The sequence below is a fragment of the Pseudopipra pipra genome, chromosome 25, assembly GCF_036250125.1.
Source record: "Pseudopipra pipra isolate bDixPip1 chromosome 25, bDixPip1.hap1, whole genome shotgun sequence".
NCBI classification, from domain to species: domain Eukaryota; kingdom Metazoa; phylum Chordata; class Aves; order Passeriformes; family Pipridae; genus Pseudopipra; species Pseudopipra pipra.
In genome coordinates this window covers 953,672-966,220 of record NC_087573.1, presented here as the reverse complement: position 1 = coordinate 966,220, position 12,549 = coordinate 953,672, and the positions used below count along the sequence as shown (strand labels likewise).

Here is a 12,549-nt window from a genome sequence, read left to right as displayed (position 1 = left end):
TCCTCCCGGGGGCTGCAGCTCCCCTGCTCCCACCAGGACCATCCCAGTGCTGCCCAGCCCCATCCGCCCAGTTCCAGCTCCCCACCAGAGCCGGTCACATGGAGAAGGTTTGCAAACAAGGCAGAGCAAACAGCTTTCAAATCACCTCCAAATCAGGGCCCCCCACGAGATTTTTTTTCCTCCTCTACCACCTTAAGTGGTTTTTTCCCATCTTTCCCCAGTTTTGCAAGTAACCTTCCATAAAATAATTTTATTACCCTAAATTTGCCTCTGATAAACACACCGGGAGCCCCGAGCAGAGCCGGGACCGGGTGACATTTCCTCCAGAGCAACCCTCCGTCCCTATTTTACTCTGAAAGCCGCGTGTTTGCTGCCAGCCTGGCTGCACGGCCCGGGAGGAGGGACAGCTTCCGCCGGAACGCGCTGCCAGGGGCTGCTGCCAACTTGCCAGGGCAGGAGAGCCGGCGGGAAGTGTCACCAGGGCCGGGGAATGCCGGCACCCGCTCGCTCCACCCCGGGGAAGGCTCGGCAGCACACCCTGCAAACACAGCACTGCTTTTTCCTCAAAAAAAAAAATAAAAAAATAGGAGAAAGGATCCCGACTCCCCAGGCCGAGCACTCTGCTCCCGCCAGGCTCCTTTCCCTGGGCACCCCGGCACCGTTACAGGCTGCCCCGTGTTACAGGCTGCCCCGTGCCCACGGCGGTGTAATCCCTTAATGACTTCCCTCCACTTCCCTCCAGCTCTGTCCCAGATCTAATCTCTGCTCCAGCAGGATCTCTACCAAATAAATCACGGGATGGACAGACGCCTGTCCTTGCCTCTTCCTCGCTGGCCTCCGAAGGGAGCAGCTCTCCTCCTCTGCTGCTCCTGCCTCTCCGTTCTCCCCTCTCCCCGATGCCATTCCCCTTGCAAACACATTTTTGTCACGGGCAGACGGATCACCAGCAACGTGTTTTATCGTGGAGACTCGTCTGCGTGATGCCAAAAGCAGTTTGAATTAGGAAAAGTTTAAAAAAAAAAACAACCCTCGAGCAGCATCTTGGCTGGATTTTATACAACAAACACTCGCGGGGGGAGGAGAGGGGGAAGGAAAAAATTAGGAAGTTTTTCCAGCTGTGCCCAGCCCCATCTTGATCTACAAGTTCTATTTGACTTTAAAAGGTGCAGCACAGTGAGCAGGGGAGGTTTTGCAAGGCGATAAAATGGGTGCGAGCCCAGGAGCCAGCACTGGCCACAACCCCACGGCGGCTCGAGAGGGCAGGGGCCACCCCGAGGGTCACCAGCCAGTGATGGCCCAGCTCCTGGGGTTGGTGTTGAGCCAGCACCTACCCTCGAGTTTCAATCAGGTGCATCGGGAGCTCCAGAAGTGGCTCACGGAGGATTTTTACACCTTCCGAGGCAAACCCATGGAATTCCAAGCTCTGAGTGCATTCACGGTTTTGTTCTCCCCCTTTTTCCTTTCCTCTCCCACTAACAGAGCTCATCCCTCCACGGGGAAGATGCCCATGGAACACCCCTCTGGGGCAGGACCGAGCCCCCCAGCCCATGGAGTCCCAGTGCCCGCGCTGGAGGAGCTGCAAATCAAAGAGGACGGGACAGGAAATTTCAAGTTTCCACTTCCAGAAGTGGCAGGTGATGCCGAGGCGGCCGCAGGGCCACTTCAGGAGTGCAGGATAAACCCAGGGTGGCCCCCCAGGAGGAGATGGGAGCCCCCCCTGCATCCAGGGAGACACTGAGACGCCAGGAACAGGGAGCATCCCCTCAAGACCCCCACAAACCACCTGCCAGCCACAATGCAGGGCTCTCCCAGGCTTCAAACCCACCACGGGGAACAGGGATGGAGTGGCAAAACCACCCCAGCTCTCCCTTCTAGCAATAAGGGAATTTTCCCAAATACTTCGGGCTCCCAAAGCCGCCCGTGCAGCGGGAAACGCGGCGCCAAGAGCCACAGACGTGTGTTAATTCTGACCGCGGGGACCTCCGGGCTCTCCCGCCTTTCTCCGGAGGGAAGAATGAGCCGGTTCCCGGCCGGGGGCACCGCCTGCCCCCCACCTTGCTGCCACAAAGGCCAGCCCAGCACCGCACCTCTCCTCCTCCGGCCCCGCTCCCCCCGGCCCCGCTCCCCGCCGGACCGACAAGAAAAGAGAAAGGGAAGGGGGGAAAAAAATAAAATAAAAGGAGAGAAAACCCTGAAAGCCGGAGCCCCGGCCCCCCCTCCCAGCCCCACAGCGAGACACAAACATCAGCAGACTCAAAGCTCCCGGGCTCTCCGGGCAGCAACTTCACAACTGAGTGCACTCGCATTCCTGCCGGGTTATTAGGAGAGAAAGGCCGAGGGCCCGAGGAGATATTTTAGTGTCACTTGATTTTATACATTGCACAGATTTTTTTTCCCCCTCAAACGCTCCCTGCTCTTCCCTTTCCGAAGGGGACGCAAAACCTACGGCCGCCCAGCTTCCAGGGAGGAGAGCAGGGCTGGACACGGCATTTACAGATATTTTCAATATTATCTTTTGCCAGGGCTGAGAGTAGCCCCTTCCCCGCCTCCCCCAGCAGCAACTTTAATCCGTTTTATTTCATTTCACTCTGTTTGCTCAGCCTTCCCCCCTCCGCCCGCAGACCCCCGCCCTCCCCTCGCCTTCCCTGACCCCGCTGGGCGACACATCCCGGGCTGCACCGGTTCAGGGGGGGCTTTTCCACGCCGATCCCGTCCTCCTGCACTTTCCCCCCCACCAAACCCAACTTCGTGCTGTGCGACGGGGCCGCCTTGGCTTTTATCAGCGGAGCGATGCTCGGTCCGGCTGGGAGCGGAGCCACCCCCGTCCCCAGCCCGAGCACCCCGGGAAGAGGGGCTTGGGATGGGGGGGGACCCACAACAACTAATAGATTAAAATTTAAAAATAAAAACGAACAGGGGGCATCTCAAACCGGGCGCTCCCGAGCGTTATTTCGGAGCAGAGGCAGCGGGAGGGCTCCAGGCTCTCCCCCACAGCCCCCAGCCCCGCTCCACAAAGGGCAGGAGAAAGGCAGGAGCCAGAGCCTCCCAGGGCTCCAAGACCTGACAAAGCTCCCAGGCTCGGCACAGGGAATTCTGTCCCTTCTCCCCCACATTTTCCCCCCTTCCCAGTTTGATTTAAGCGACCTGAAAAGGGGAAAAAAAATTAATAAATAAAAAGGGGGAGAATGAGGTAATTTTTCCAAATCTGATTATTTTCTCCATCCACCCACCCCCGGAGCCTGTTAATTTTTTTTTTTTTGATGGACTTTAAGGTGGGGTGGAAATTAAAAAAAATTAACAACACCTAATTTAGAGTTAAATCTCACAAAACCCTGAGACTTTGCTATGTTTAACTGAGGATACAGGGAGGCATGAAGGGGAACACGTCCCCGCCGACACCCGGGACCGGGTCACACCGCCCGCGCCAGACACATGTTGGGTTGATTTAACATCAAATCCCTGCTCTCCACACAACGTATTTCTCGTGTAAATTTTTAACACACCAGAAGAAATTTGTAAAAGTAAATCCTCCTTCTGGTTTGGGTTAAAAACAACCCAACCTTTTAATACAGAAACTAATAACAATTTTATTGTCTGCCCCACAGCTTTACAATGCTCGTGGAAAAGTGAGGTCTCAATCCAATGGAAGTTGGTTTGGAGGGTGGGGAAAGGCAAATCTTGGGGTATCAACCGATGGGGAAGGAAGAGCTGCCTGAAGCCAAGGAGTAATCCCGGGCAGGAATTTGTACACGAATTTCTCCAGGACTATATTAAGAGCAGCAAAGAAAAAAAATAACCCCAGCACAAGTTTTCCAAGCGGGCACTTCCCGACCAGGACTCCCAGCAAAGTGGGGTTCGCAGGCGCCTGGGAATTATTCCTGCTTTCTCCTCCACACATTTTTCATTTGTATTAAAAAGTGCACAGGAGGGAGACAGGGAGAGACTCGGCCCTTGGCTTGTTTCTGTTTTAAAAGGGGAAAGAAAAAAAACCAGAATCACTCCCAAATGGAAAAAGAAAACCCAATTACGCTCCACTTGTTCTCTCCCATCCACACCTCCGAACGCGCCTGCCAACTCAAACCAGATTTCCTACACCAAAAGAAATATCCAGAGCCATCCGCTGCGAACGAGGCACTTCCCCAAGTGCCTTTTCTCCTTGAGAGGGGGAGAGGGGAGAGGAGACAGAGGCGCGTTTGTTTATCCCACGGACCGGGGAGAGGGAGCCGGGAAGAATAGAAATATCTGAACTTTGCCAGCGCCGGGAGAGCATCTCAAAACGACGGCAGACACCGGGGCGGGAAGGGGATGGAAGAGGCTGCTCTGGGGCTCCAGGTGACCCACCACCAGCTCTGCCACATGCTATTTGCCCGGGAATTTCTGAACTCCCAGAAGACGACGCTCCGTAATAAAAACTCCATCCGAGCCCATTATTGTTGCCGATACCACGAGCAGCCGCTGCCGGCGGCGTCCCAGCCAGCCCGCCCCGAGCTCCCGCGGCACCGGGCTCGGTGTCCGGTTAGAGGGACCCCCCAGGGCCCTGGAAAACCCCCCCAGCCTCGCTCCCTGTCCAAACAAAGGCACACCGAACCCTCGCAAACTTTGCAAGTGGGTGAAACACAGGCACGGGTGAACCGCGGGGCAGCCGGCTGCCGTCACCCCCTCCGGAATCCAAACCTGCGGGGATTTCTCGGGAATATTCTCCAGCTCCATCCGAAGCCGTGCCTTGTCCTCCTCTCCCTCACCTTGCAGTCTGAGTTACGCTTTTGGACACGGCGATGGATTTTCCCAGGGCGCTGCGGGAGCGACGGCCGGGCTGGCTGCAGGTTGTCGGGGACGGCGGCGGCTCCTTCTCCCAGGAATTGCAAAACTTGGGCAGACTTAAGGATTTCTCTCCAAAGGAGGGAATCGCACCCCCTGGCCCGAGGAGCGGCGGGTTGACGCTGAGTTAAAATGCGATGGGGGGGGGGGGGAAATAAAGAGGGGAAAAAAAAACCACTCGAGCCCTCCAGCAGCCGGAATTAAACCAAAACTGCCCGAGAGAAAGGAAAGACGGGGGGGAAATGGGAAGCACCAACAAAGGGAGCGCCGGGGCGGCCGCAGGGCAGGGGCGGCCGGGCCCCCCCGGTGCGCAGCCCCCTCGGGGGGTGCGAGACCCCCAAAGCGCCGGAGCGGAGGCGGGTCCGGATCCGGCACCGGCGGCGCGGCTCTGCCGCCGGCAGCGCAAGTTTCCCGGTGCCCGACCCCCCCCTCGCCGAGGGGGCTGCGACCCCCCCCCCTCCCCTCCGCCGGCCGCCCAAACGCCTCGGGGGCGGCGGCGACCCCCGCGCCCGCCCCGAGCCGGGGCCGCAGCGGGGACCCCGCGGGCCCCGGGACCCCCGCGCACCCCGGGGCGCGCCGAGCCCGGGGACCCCCGGGACCCCCCGGGGACCGCCCACAGCCCGGTGCGCTCCGAGCCCCGGCCCCTCCGCGCCCCGGCCCCCCCGGCTCGCCCAGCGCCGGCCCCGCTCCCTTTGTCCGGGCGCCGCAACAAACTTCCGAGCGCGGCGCGGCCGAGCGCGGGGACGGACCCGCCGGGCGGGCGGGCTGGGGGGACACGGGGCACGGCCGGAGCCCCCCGCACCTGCCCGGGGGGCCCGTCCCGCGGCCCCTCCGCCGGCAGCCGCGCGGGGACACGCGGGGGACACGCGCGGACCCTCCCGCGCCGCTCGCACCCACCTGGTCGCGCCGAGCGCCGCTCTCCGGGGCGGGCATGAGCCGCGCTTCTCCTCCTCCTCCTCCTCCTCTTCCCCCCCGCACCGGCACCTTCCCCAAACTTCGACGGGGCGGGCGCGGCGCGGCCGGAGCTCAGGAGCGGCGCGGCATGGCGGGGGGCTCCGTGCGGCGCGGGGGCCGTGCTGCGGAGCGGGGCCGTGCTGCGGAGCGGGGCCGTGCGGGGGGCGCGGGCGGCGGGGCCGTGGCCGCGCTCAGGTCCCGCTCGGCGCGGCGGCGGCGCGGGCGCGGCGGCGCGGGGCGGGCGCCGGCCGCCCTACCATAGTTCCTCTAAAGCAGGTGCAGCCGCTTTCCCCGCCCGGCCCCCCCCCCCCGCCCGAGCCTCCTCCCCCGCCCCGGAGGGAGGGGGGAGCGCACCCCCCGCTCGCTGGTTTTGGGGGGGGGGGGTAGGAGGTGTCATCACCGCCTAGAGCCCCCTTCCCCCCCCCGCGCCGTTCTCTGCCCCCCCCGCCGCGTTTTGCTCATTAATGACTGCGCTAATTGGTTTCTGCTGCGTTTGGTCCCCGGCGCGCAGCGGAGCCCCGGCCCGGGCGGGGGGTTCGCCGGAGGGAAACTGAGGCACGGGCGAGTGGGGTGCGGGGGTCCCGGGGCGGGGGGGAGGACCGGCCTCCACCCCCAGCGTGGAATCTCAGAATCGTTTAGGTGGGAAAACACCTGAGAGATCATCGGGTCCAACACACGTGGCAGAGCCGGGACAGACTCGCCGACCCCATTTTACAGATGGGAAGAGCGAGGCGCTGAACTGGTGACCCCAACAGCCCCAGCCCGGCCCTGTGACACCCCAACGCCCAACCCACAGCAGGGAGAGGGTCCCCAGAGCCCCTGGGGGGGGGGGGGGGAGCAGAGCCATGTCAGGGTGCTGGACCCAAACCAGCACCCAAATACTGAGTACAAACCATCACCCAGCTGCTGGTCCCAAACCCTTGCCCTGTGCAGGTCAGGGTGGCACAGCCAGGGCACAGCAAGGAGCAGCACTCCAGCCCTGCCTCTGTGCCTGGCTCCGAGCAGCTTGGGAGCCGAATTCCCACCTGCCACAGGCACCTGCATGTGCTGGGGACAGATGGTGCCCCTCCCACGGGGTAGGAGTGGAATGGAGTTTTCCAAAGCCAGTTACATTTCGATGGCACCAAAGTGTGGCCACTCTGCGTTCTCATGTTTTCATTTAAAAAGTAACTCTCTTGAAATTTCCATTTTACGGGCAGATAAAATAGTTTTAGAAGATGAAATTGGAATGAAAAATATTTCAACCCACCTGGATTTTTTTTTCACCTATAATTTAATTTTTTACAGGAAGACCGCTTGCTTTTTTTGCTTTGCTTTTTTTTTTTTTTTTAATCTGTTAGTGAATGAAAAATTTGGGGATTTCTGTGAGATGGAAAAGCTGGTTTTCCCCAACTGTGAGATCTGGTGGCCCCAGCAAAGACCCCATTGGCTTTGCCCCCCAAAAAGTCTTCACCCAAGGGGACAGACAGGATGAGGGCGAGCACCAGGCTGGCTCTCAGGCTGTGCCGAGCCTTAAACTCAGGTCTTAACCCAGTCCCGTTGGAGGTCAAGGATTTTCTGGAGGGGTCAGCCCCTCTGGAGCCCCCACTGGGGAGTCTCTGCTGCACCCACTTATGCAGAACCAGGTCCTGGTGGCAGAAGCCCGACCTTCTTGGAAGGGGCCCCAGGCCCGTTTCCCGGAATCGCGGTGCCCGGCGCCGAGGCTCCGCTTCCTGCCACCACCTTCTTCTGGGGAGGGACAGCATTCCCCTCTCCCTTGACACAAAAAACCAGATGAGAACCTCTTTAGCCACCCCCAGCCCTGATTCCAGTTGACCCCCGGACTCGTGGCCGGGATGGTGGAGCAGGGCTGGCTCTGCATCCCAGAGCATCGCCCCTGGGACACCTTCCACTAGAGCAGGTCACCCCAAGCCCTGTCCAACCTGGCCTTGAACTTCCAGGGATGGAGCAGCCCCTTCCTGTCACTCCAGGCCCTTGTCCAAAGTCCCTCTCCAGCTCTCTTGGAGCCCCTTTACACACTGGAAGGGGGTCTAAGGTCTCCCCAGAGCCTTCCCTTCTCCAGGATGGACACCCCTAACTCTCCCAGTCTGTCTCCAGAGCAGAGGGGCTCCAGCCCTCAGATCAATCCTTTTTGGCTCAATCCTTTCTGTGCTCAGGATTCGGACATACAGGACACCCCAACCCATTTTAGGGGGTTCCCACGTGGGAAGCACAGAGGTTTCAATCCCCCAGCTCAGCCCAGATCCCTCCTGGCACGTTACAAACCTGGGGGGCGTTGGAAGCTCCGAGACCTTTATGAGTTATCCACCCACATATCAGTCTATGAAAAACAGAATATATATTTTTTTAAATCCCAAACTGGCACTTTTCTGAGCGAGAAAATAGCTTTGAGTGCCGAGCCTCGTCCAACCTGCGCTTGCCCTCTTTTCCTGACATAAGAAGAGCCCCTTTGAAGACATCAAATATCATCTGAGAGGGAAGGATCCGCACAAAAGGACGTGGGCAGCCTTCCACCGAGGGGAGTTGGTGAAACGAGCGTGGCCCAAAGATCCCTCTTTGTTCATCTGTGTCAGTCTGGAAATGAAACAGGAGGGAGGAGGAAACGGGGTGAGGAGACTGGGATGGAGCAGCTTCAGTCAGGGTTTGTACAGCACTTTGCTCAGTGGGGTCTGGTCTCCGAGGATCCGCCTTGCTCCTGGAGAGCCCCCAGGGCCATCAGGGATGCTGCAGGGAGGAGGAGGAGATTCCCAGGAAGGCAACAGCAAGAGAGACTAAGGTGCTCCTGCAGCAGTGCTGAGGTCCCAAAAGAGAGAGAAAGAGAGGGAAAGGGAAGGGAAAAAAACTTCCTTTTGTTCTCCACCAGGCAAAGCCTCGGGCATGGATCACTTCCAAAGGGTCCAAGGAGGCAGGAGGATTTACAGCTCTGGGATTATACACTTTGCATAGATATAAAGCACTGGGCCACGTGGCCAGAGCAGCAGAGTCAGGGTGGGGTGAGGGATGAGTCCCAAACACAGTGTCCTTCAGCTCTTCTAGGAAAACTCCACCTTCCTCCTCCCACCTCTTCCCAGCTCATCCTCACTCTGTGCCTCTGCGATCTACCCCCAAACTCTGAACTGTGGGAAACTGGTTTTTTTCTAACAAAGCTGGTTTTCTTCCTCCTCCAGAAAGTGTCTGATCTTGCAACCAAAATATTGAAAACCTTTAAAAAGTGAAAATTTTCAGCTAAAGGATTGTGATCCCATGTTTGCCTTGAGTGGGAACAATCCCATTTTGGCATAAGGTTGACAGAAAGATGAAATCTTCCACAGAAAAGGTCAGTTTGGGTTTGTCCTGAATCCCATCCAAGGCAAAGCAGCTCTGAATCAGGCAACATCCTCATCCTTCCAGGAAAGTCCTCTCCAAGATGAATCCAAAGCCCGTTACCACAGGTTATGAATTGGCATTTCTGGCAAATGGGTGATGGAGAACATCTCCTTTGGTTTCTATTTTTTCCTCTATGGAAAGAGCAACTTCAGAAACAAAATCTGACTTCTCTGAAGATGCTCATCTGAAAAATCTGTATTTGATGATGGGAACAAGTCCCCTGAATTCCTCTGCTTCCCGCCTTGTCTTGGATTCTCTCTCCTTTCAAGGCAAAACAAGGAAAAGAAGCATGTGGAAAGATGAGAAAGAGGGGAATTTGGGATAGGAAAATATGGAGAAAATGAGGGAAGAAAGTACCTTTTCCCTTTCAGAGCAGTGTTTTGGGCATGGAGCTCTGCGTTGACACAGCTAAACCCCAGAGTCCCATCCTTTCCAAGGTGGAAATTCCAAGAGATGGGCAGCAAAGCTGGTTTTCCACCCAAATTACTCCAGCCATTGTCATTCCTGTGGAGCTGCAGTGCCCAGCAGTGCCCAGGGCGCAGCCCCATGCCCGCTCCCTGCCCTGCCCGGGGGTCCGGGGCTCCCCCCGGGGCTCCTCCCGGGAGCGGGACCAGCCCCTCCCGGGGCAAACCCGCAGCTCTGGGCGCCGCATCCCCCCCGGCACGGGGCCGGCGAGCCCGGGGGTCCCACGCAGACCCTCGGGGGAGGTCCGAGGCTCGCGGGCTGCCGAGCACACGGAGCGATCCGGCTCTGCCCGGACGCGCTGGCGGGGCCGCGGCCGCTGCGGAGCTCTTGGACCCCGCTCGCCTCTTGCGTAAAGCCAAGCGATGATGCACCGAGTTCCTGTAAGTGATGAGCGGCTCCTGGCTCCCTGCGAAAGCCACAGGCCGCTGCCTGCCCGGGGGCTGGCACCGCTCCCCCTGCCCTGGCCAACGGGGCCCCCGCAGCTCGGCCAGAAATCCCTCGGGGATTCTCCCGGAGGGGGATCCCGACACCCCGGGAGCTGCACACAGAGAGGGGGACACGGGGAAATATTGGGGGGGGTGCAGCAATTTGGGCTCAGCCTCAGCCCTAACCTTAACCCCGGCCCTTGGCAGCCCCCCGGCCGGCAGCTGGGCCGTGCCTCAGTTTCCCCGCATTGCACGGGCAGCCCGGGCTCAGCTGGATTTTAGGGAGCCGAAGGTGATGGATAAAGGAGAGGCAGCTGCGAGGCAAAACCCCCGGTGCCTGGAAGTGCTGCTCCCACACAGGGAGAGGAGGATGTGGCGAGGGGGGGTCTCCAGACAGTGACCGATTTCCCTCCGTGCCTGCAAAGCCTCAGCCTGGGGGAGGAGGGAGCTGCGAGCGGAGGAGCTGCAGGTCTCCCAGCCCCGATGGAGCCGGACCCCCCCTCAGAGCCCTGCGAGCCGTGTCGAGCCAAGCTGTGCCACCAGCACAGACACACGGACACAGGACACCTGGCTCCCCTCTCCCCATGGGCGTGTGCCACCGTGTGGGGGGGTATTTTTTTCCCTCCCCTCATTTTTTTTTTCGTTTCTCTGCTTTTCCAACAACGTTACTCATCTGGAGCAGGACCCGGCACCCACCACTCCCGTCTGCACTCCCTGCTCCCGGTGTTTGTCTGCCTTGTTTCCTTCGGGGAGGTGCTCACTCGCACGTGGTGGCTGCTTGTCTGAGCCCTCACGCTGCCGAGCGGGAATTACTCATGGTGTAAGGTTTGAGGAAGGAGGGGGAAGGCCAGATTCGGTGCTTTGTCTGCAGTTGTTCATTTCTCACTCTTTGATATATTTTTTTCCCCCTCCTCCCTTTCTTCTCCTGCCAATGTTCTCCATCCTGGCTCCCTGAGCTCCCTCCTCCTTGATCTTACACTGGGGCTGGAGAGTCTGGCTAAGTCCCTGTGGGATGTAAAATGTCCTTTGCTGCACTGTCCCATGGGTGCAAAATGGCCACTGTTCCCTCATATCCAGCTGGAAGAACTCATCCCTCCTCTTGGGACCCCCCTCTTCCCTCTCTGCCCACTTCCACCGCTCCACAGTTGCCCAGCTTTCCCCTGTCTGTGCCATGACATCCCCACATGGCACCAGCCACCACAGCACCAACACTCTGCCCAAGGGGGACCAGAGCCCACCTCAACATCCCTCTGAGGGCTGAGGGCCTGGTGTGTGACACCTCAGCCATCATGAGGCAGAACAGCAGGATAGAGGTGGGGAAAACAAACCTGGAAAGCCCCAGACCCTTGTTCCAGGCTGGGGGCTCAGCCAGGCTCCCCAGAGGGTCCCTGCCAAGGGTCGCTGTGGAAATTCCCATGTTGGCAATGCCAGGGCACAACCCAGCGTGTGCCTGGGAAGACTCACCAGAGAAGCACTCGGGACACACAGGGACACACGGTCCTTCCCCTGCTCCGCCAAACCCGCGGCAGATCAATGAATATTTTAACAAAGAAATATTTCATTAAAAGGGTTGATTGCTTAATGAACTGCCCCCGTGAGCCATCAAAACGCGATGGGTTTTTTTTTCCTGCCTTTAACGAAGGCGAAGATTCATATCACGAAGAACTGGCTTATCAAATTACCGTAATAGCCTGTGTAGACCCAGCCCGTGGAGCAGCACGGGGAGCCCGGGGGCTGCTCCCCCCGGGGTGAGGCCCCACGGACCCCACGGGTGTGTTCAGGTGGCACCAAACAAGGTGGGACCAGAGCAGAGTCCCTGGGCACTGCTGCAGTGGGATCCCTAAATCCCATGGCTGGGATGGCAGCAGGCAGGCCTGCTTTCGTTTGGGCTGCCAATATTTGAGGAGAAAGGAAATTATCTTCTTTTATTTTTCACAATCCAAGAACATTGTGGTAAAGGGACATTCTGATGTCTGAGGCCACGAATCCAGCACAGCTCTGCTGGGTTTGCACCAGGACTCCAGACTCCTCTGCCTGGCTCTCGTCTTGGAATCACAGAATCAGAGAATGGTTTGGGTTGGAAGGGACCTCAAAGATCACCCAGTTCCAACCCCCTGGGGTGATTAAAACAGACAGGCATCCAAAAATGTAACCTCTCTCTCTCTTATCCATACTGGGTGCTTGTTTGTGTGCCCTGATGAAACCACCGATGCTGCTGCCACTTCCCCAGAGCTGCCAGGCAGGATGCCAGCTCTTCTTCCTCGCTCCTTTTGGAAGTTCCCACTGCATTGCCTTTTTAAAGTTTATTAATGAAAATATTCCTCTTCATCCCAGGTTTCCTAGCAGCTCCACTCAGGGTGAGAGCTGCCAGGGGCTCCGCAGGGCTCCGGGCTGGGCACGGCTGGCGGGATCGAGTCATTAACAGGCGGGAAATGAACAATAACCTGACAAGAAACGACCAATTTTCCATCAATTAGAGCGAAGCCTCTTTTTGTCTTTTAGTAAAATTAAGTTTTGCTGA

General features: G+C 58.5%; 1 protein-coding gene across 3 annotated transcripts in view; it reads right to left on the bottom strand.

The window, feature by feature from the left end:
• FOXP4 (forkhead box P4) overlaps positions 1–5,967 on the bottom strand; it is a 59,612-nt gene extending 53,645 nt beyond the window's left edge. Inside the window, exon 1 of one of the 3 annotated variants that reach the window (XM_064636116.1) lies at positions 5,716–5,967. The gene's annotated coding sequence lies outside the window, so the exon portion shown is untranslated. Of the gene's footprint in view, positions 1–4,674; positions 5,240–5,715 lie in introns of those variants that run through there. The other 2 variants (XM_064636118.1, XM_064636117.1) reach the window with 2 other exon arrangements.
• Positions 5,968–12,549: the final 6,582 nt, after the last annotated feature.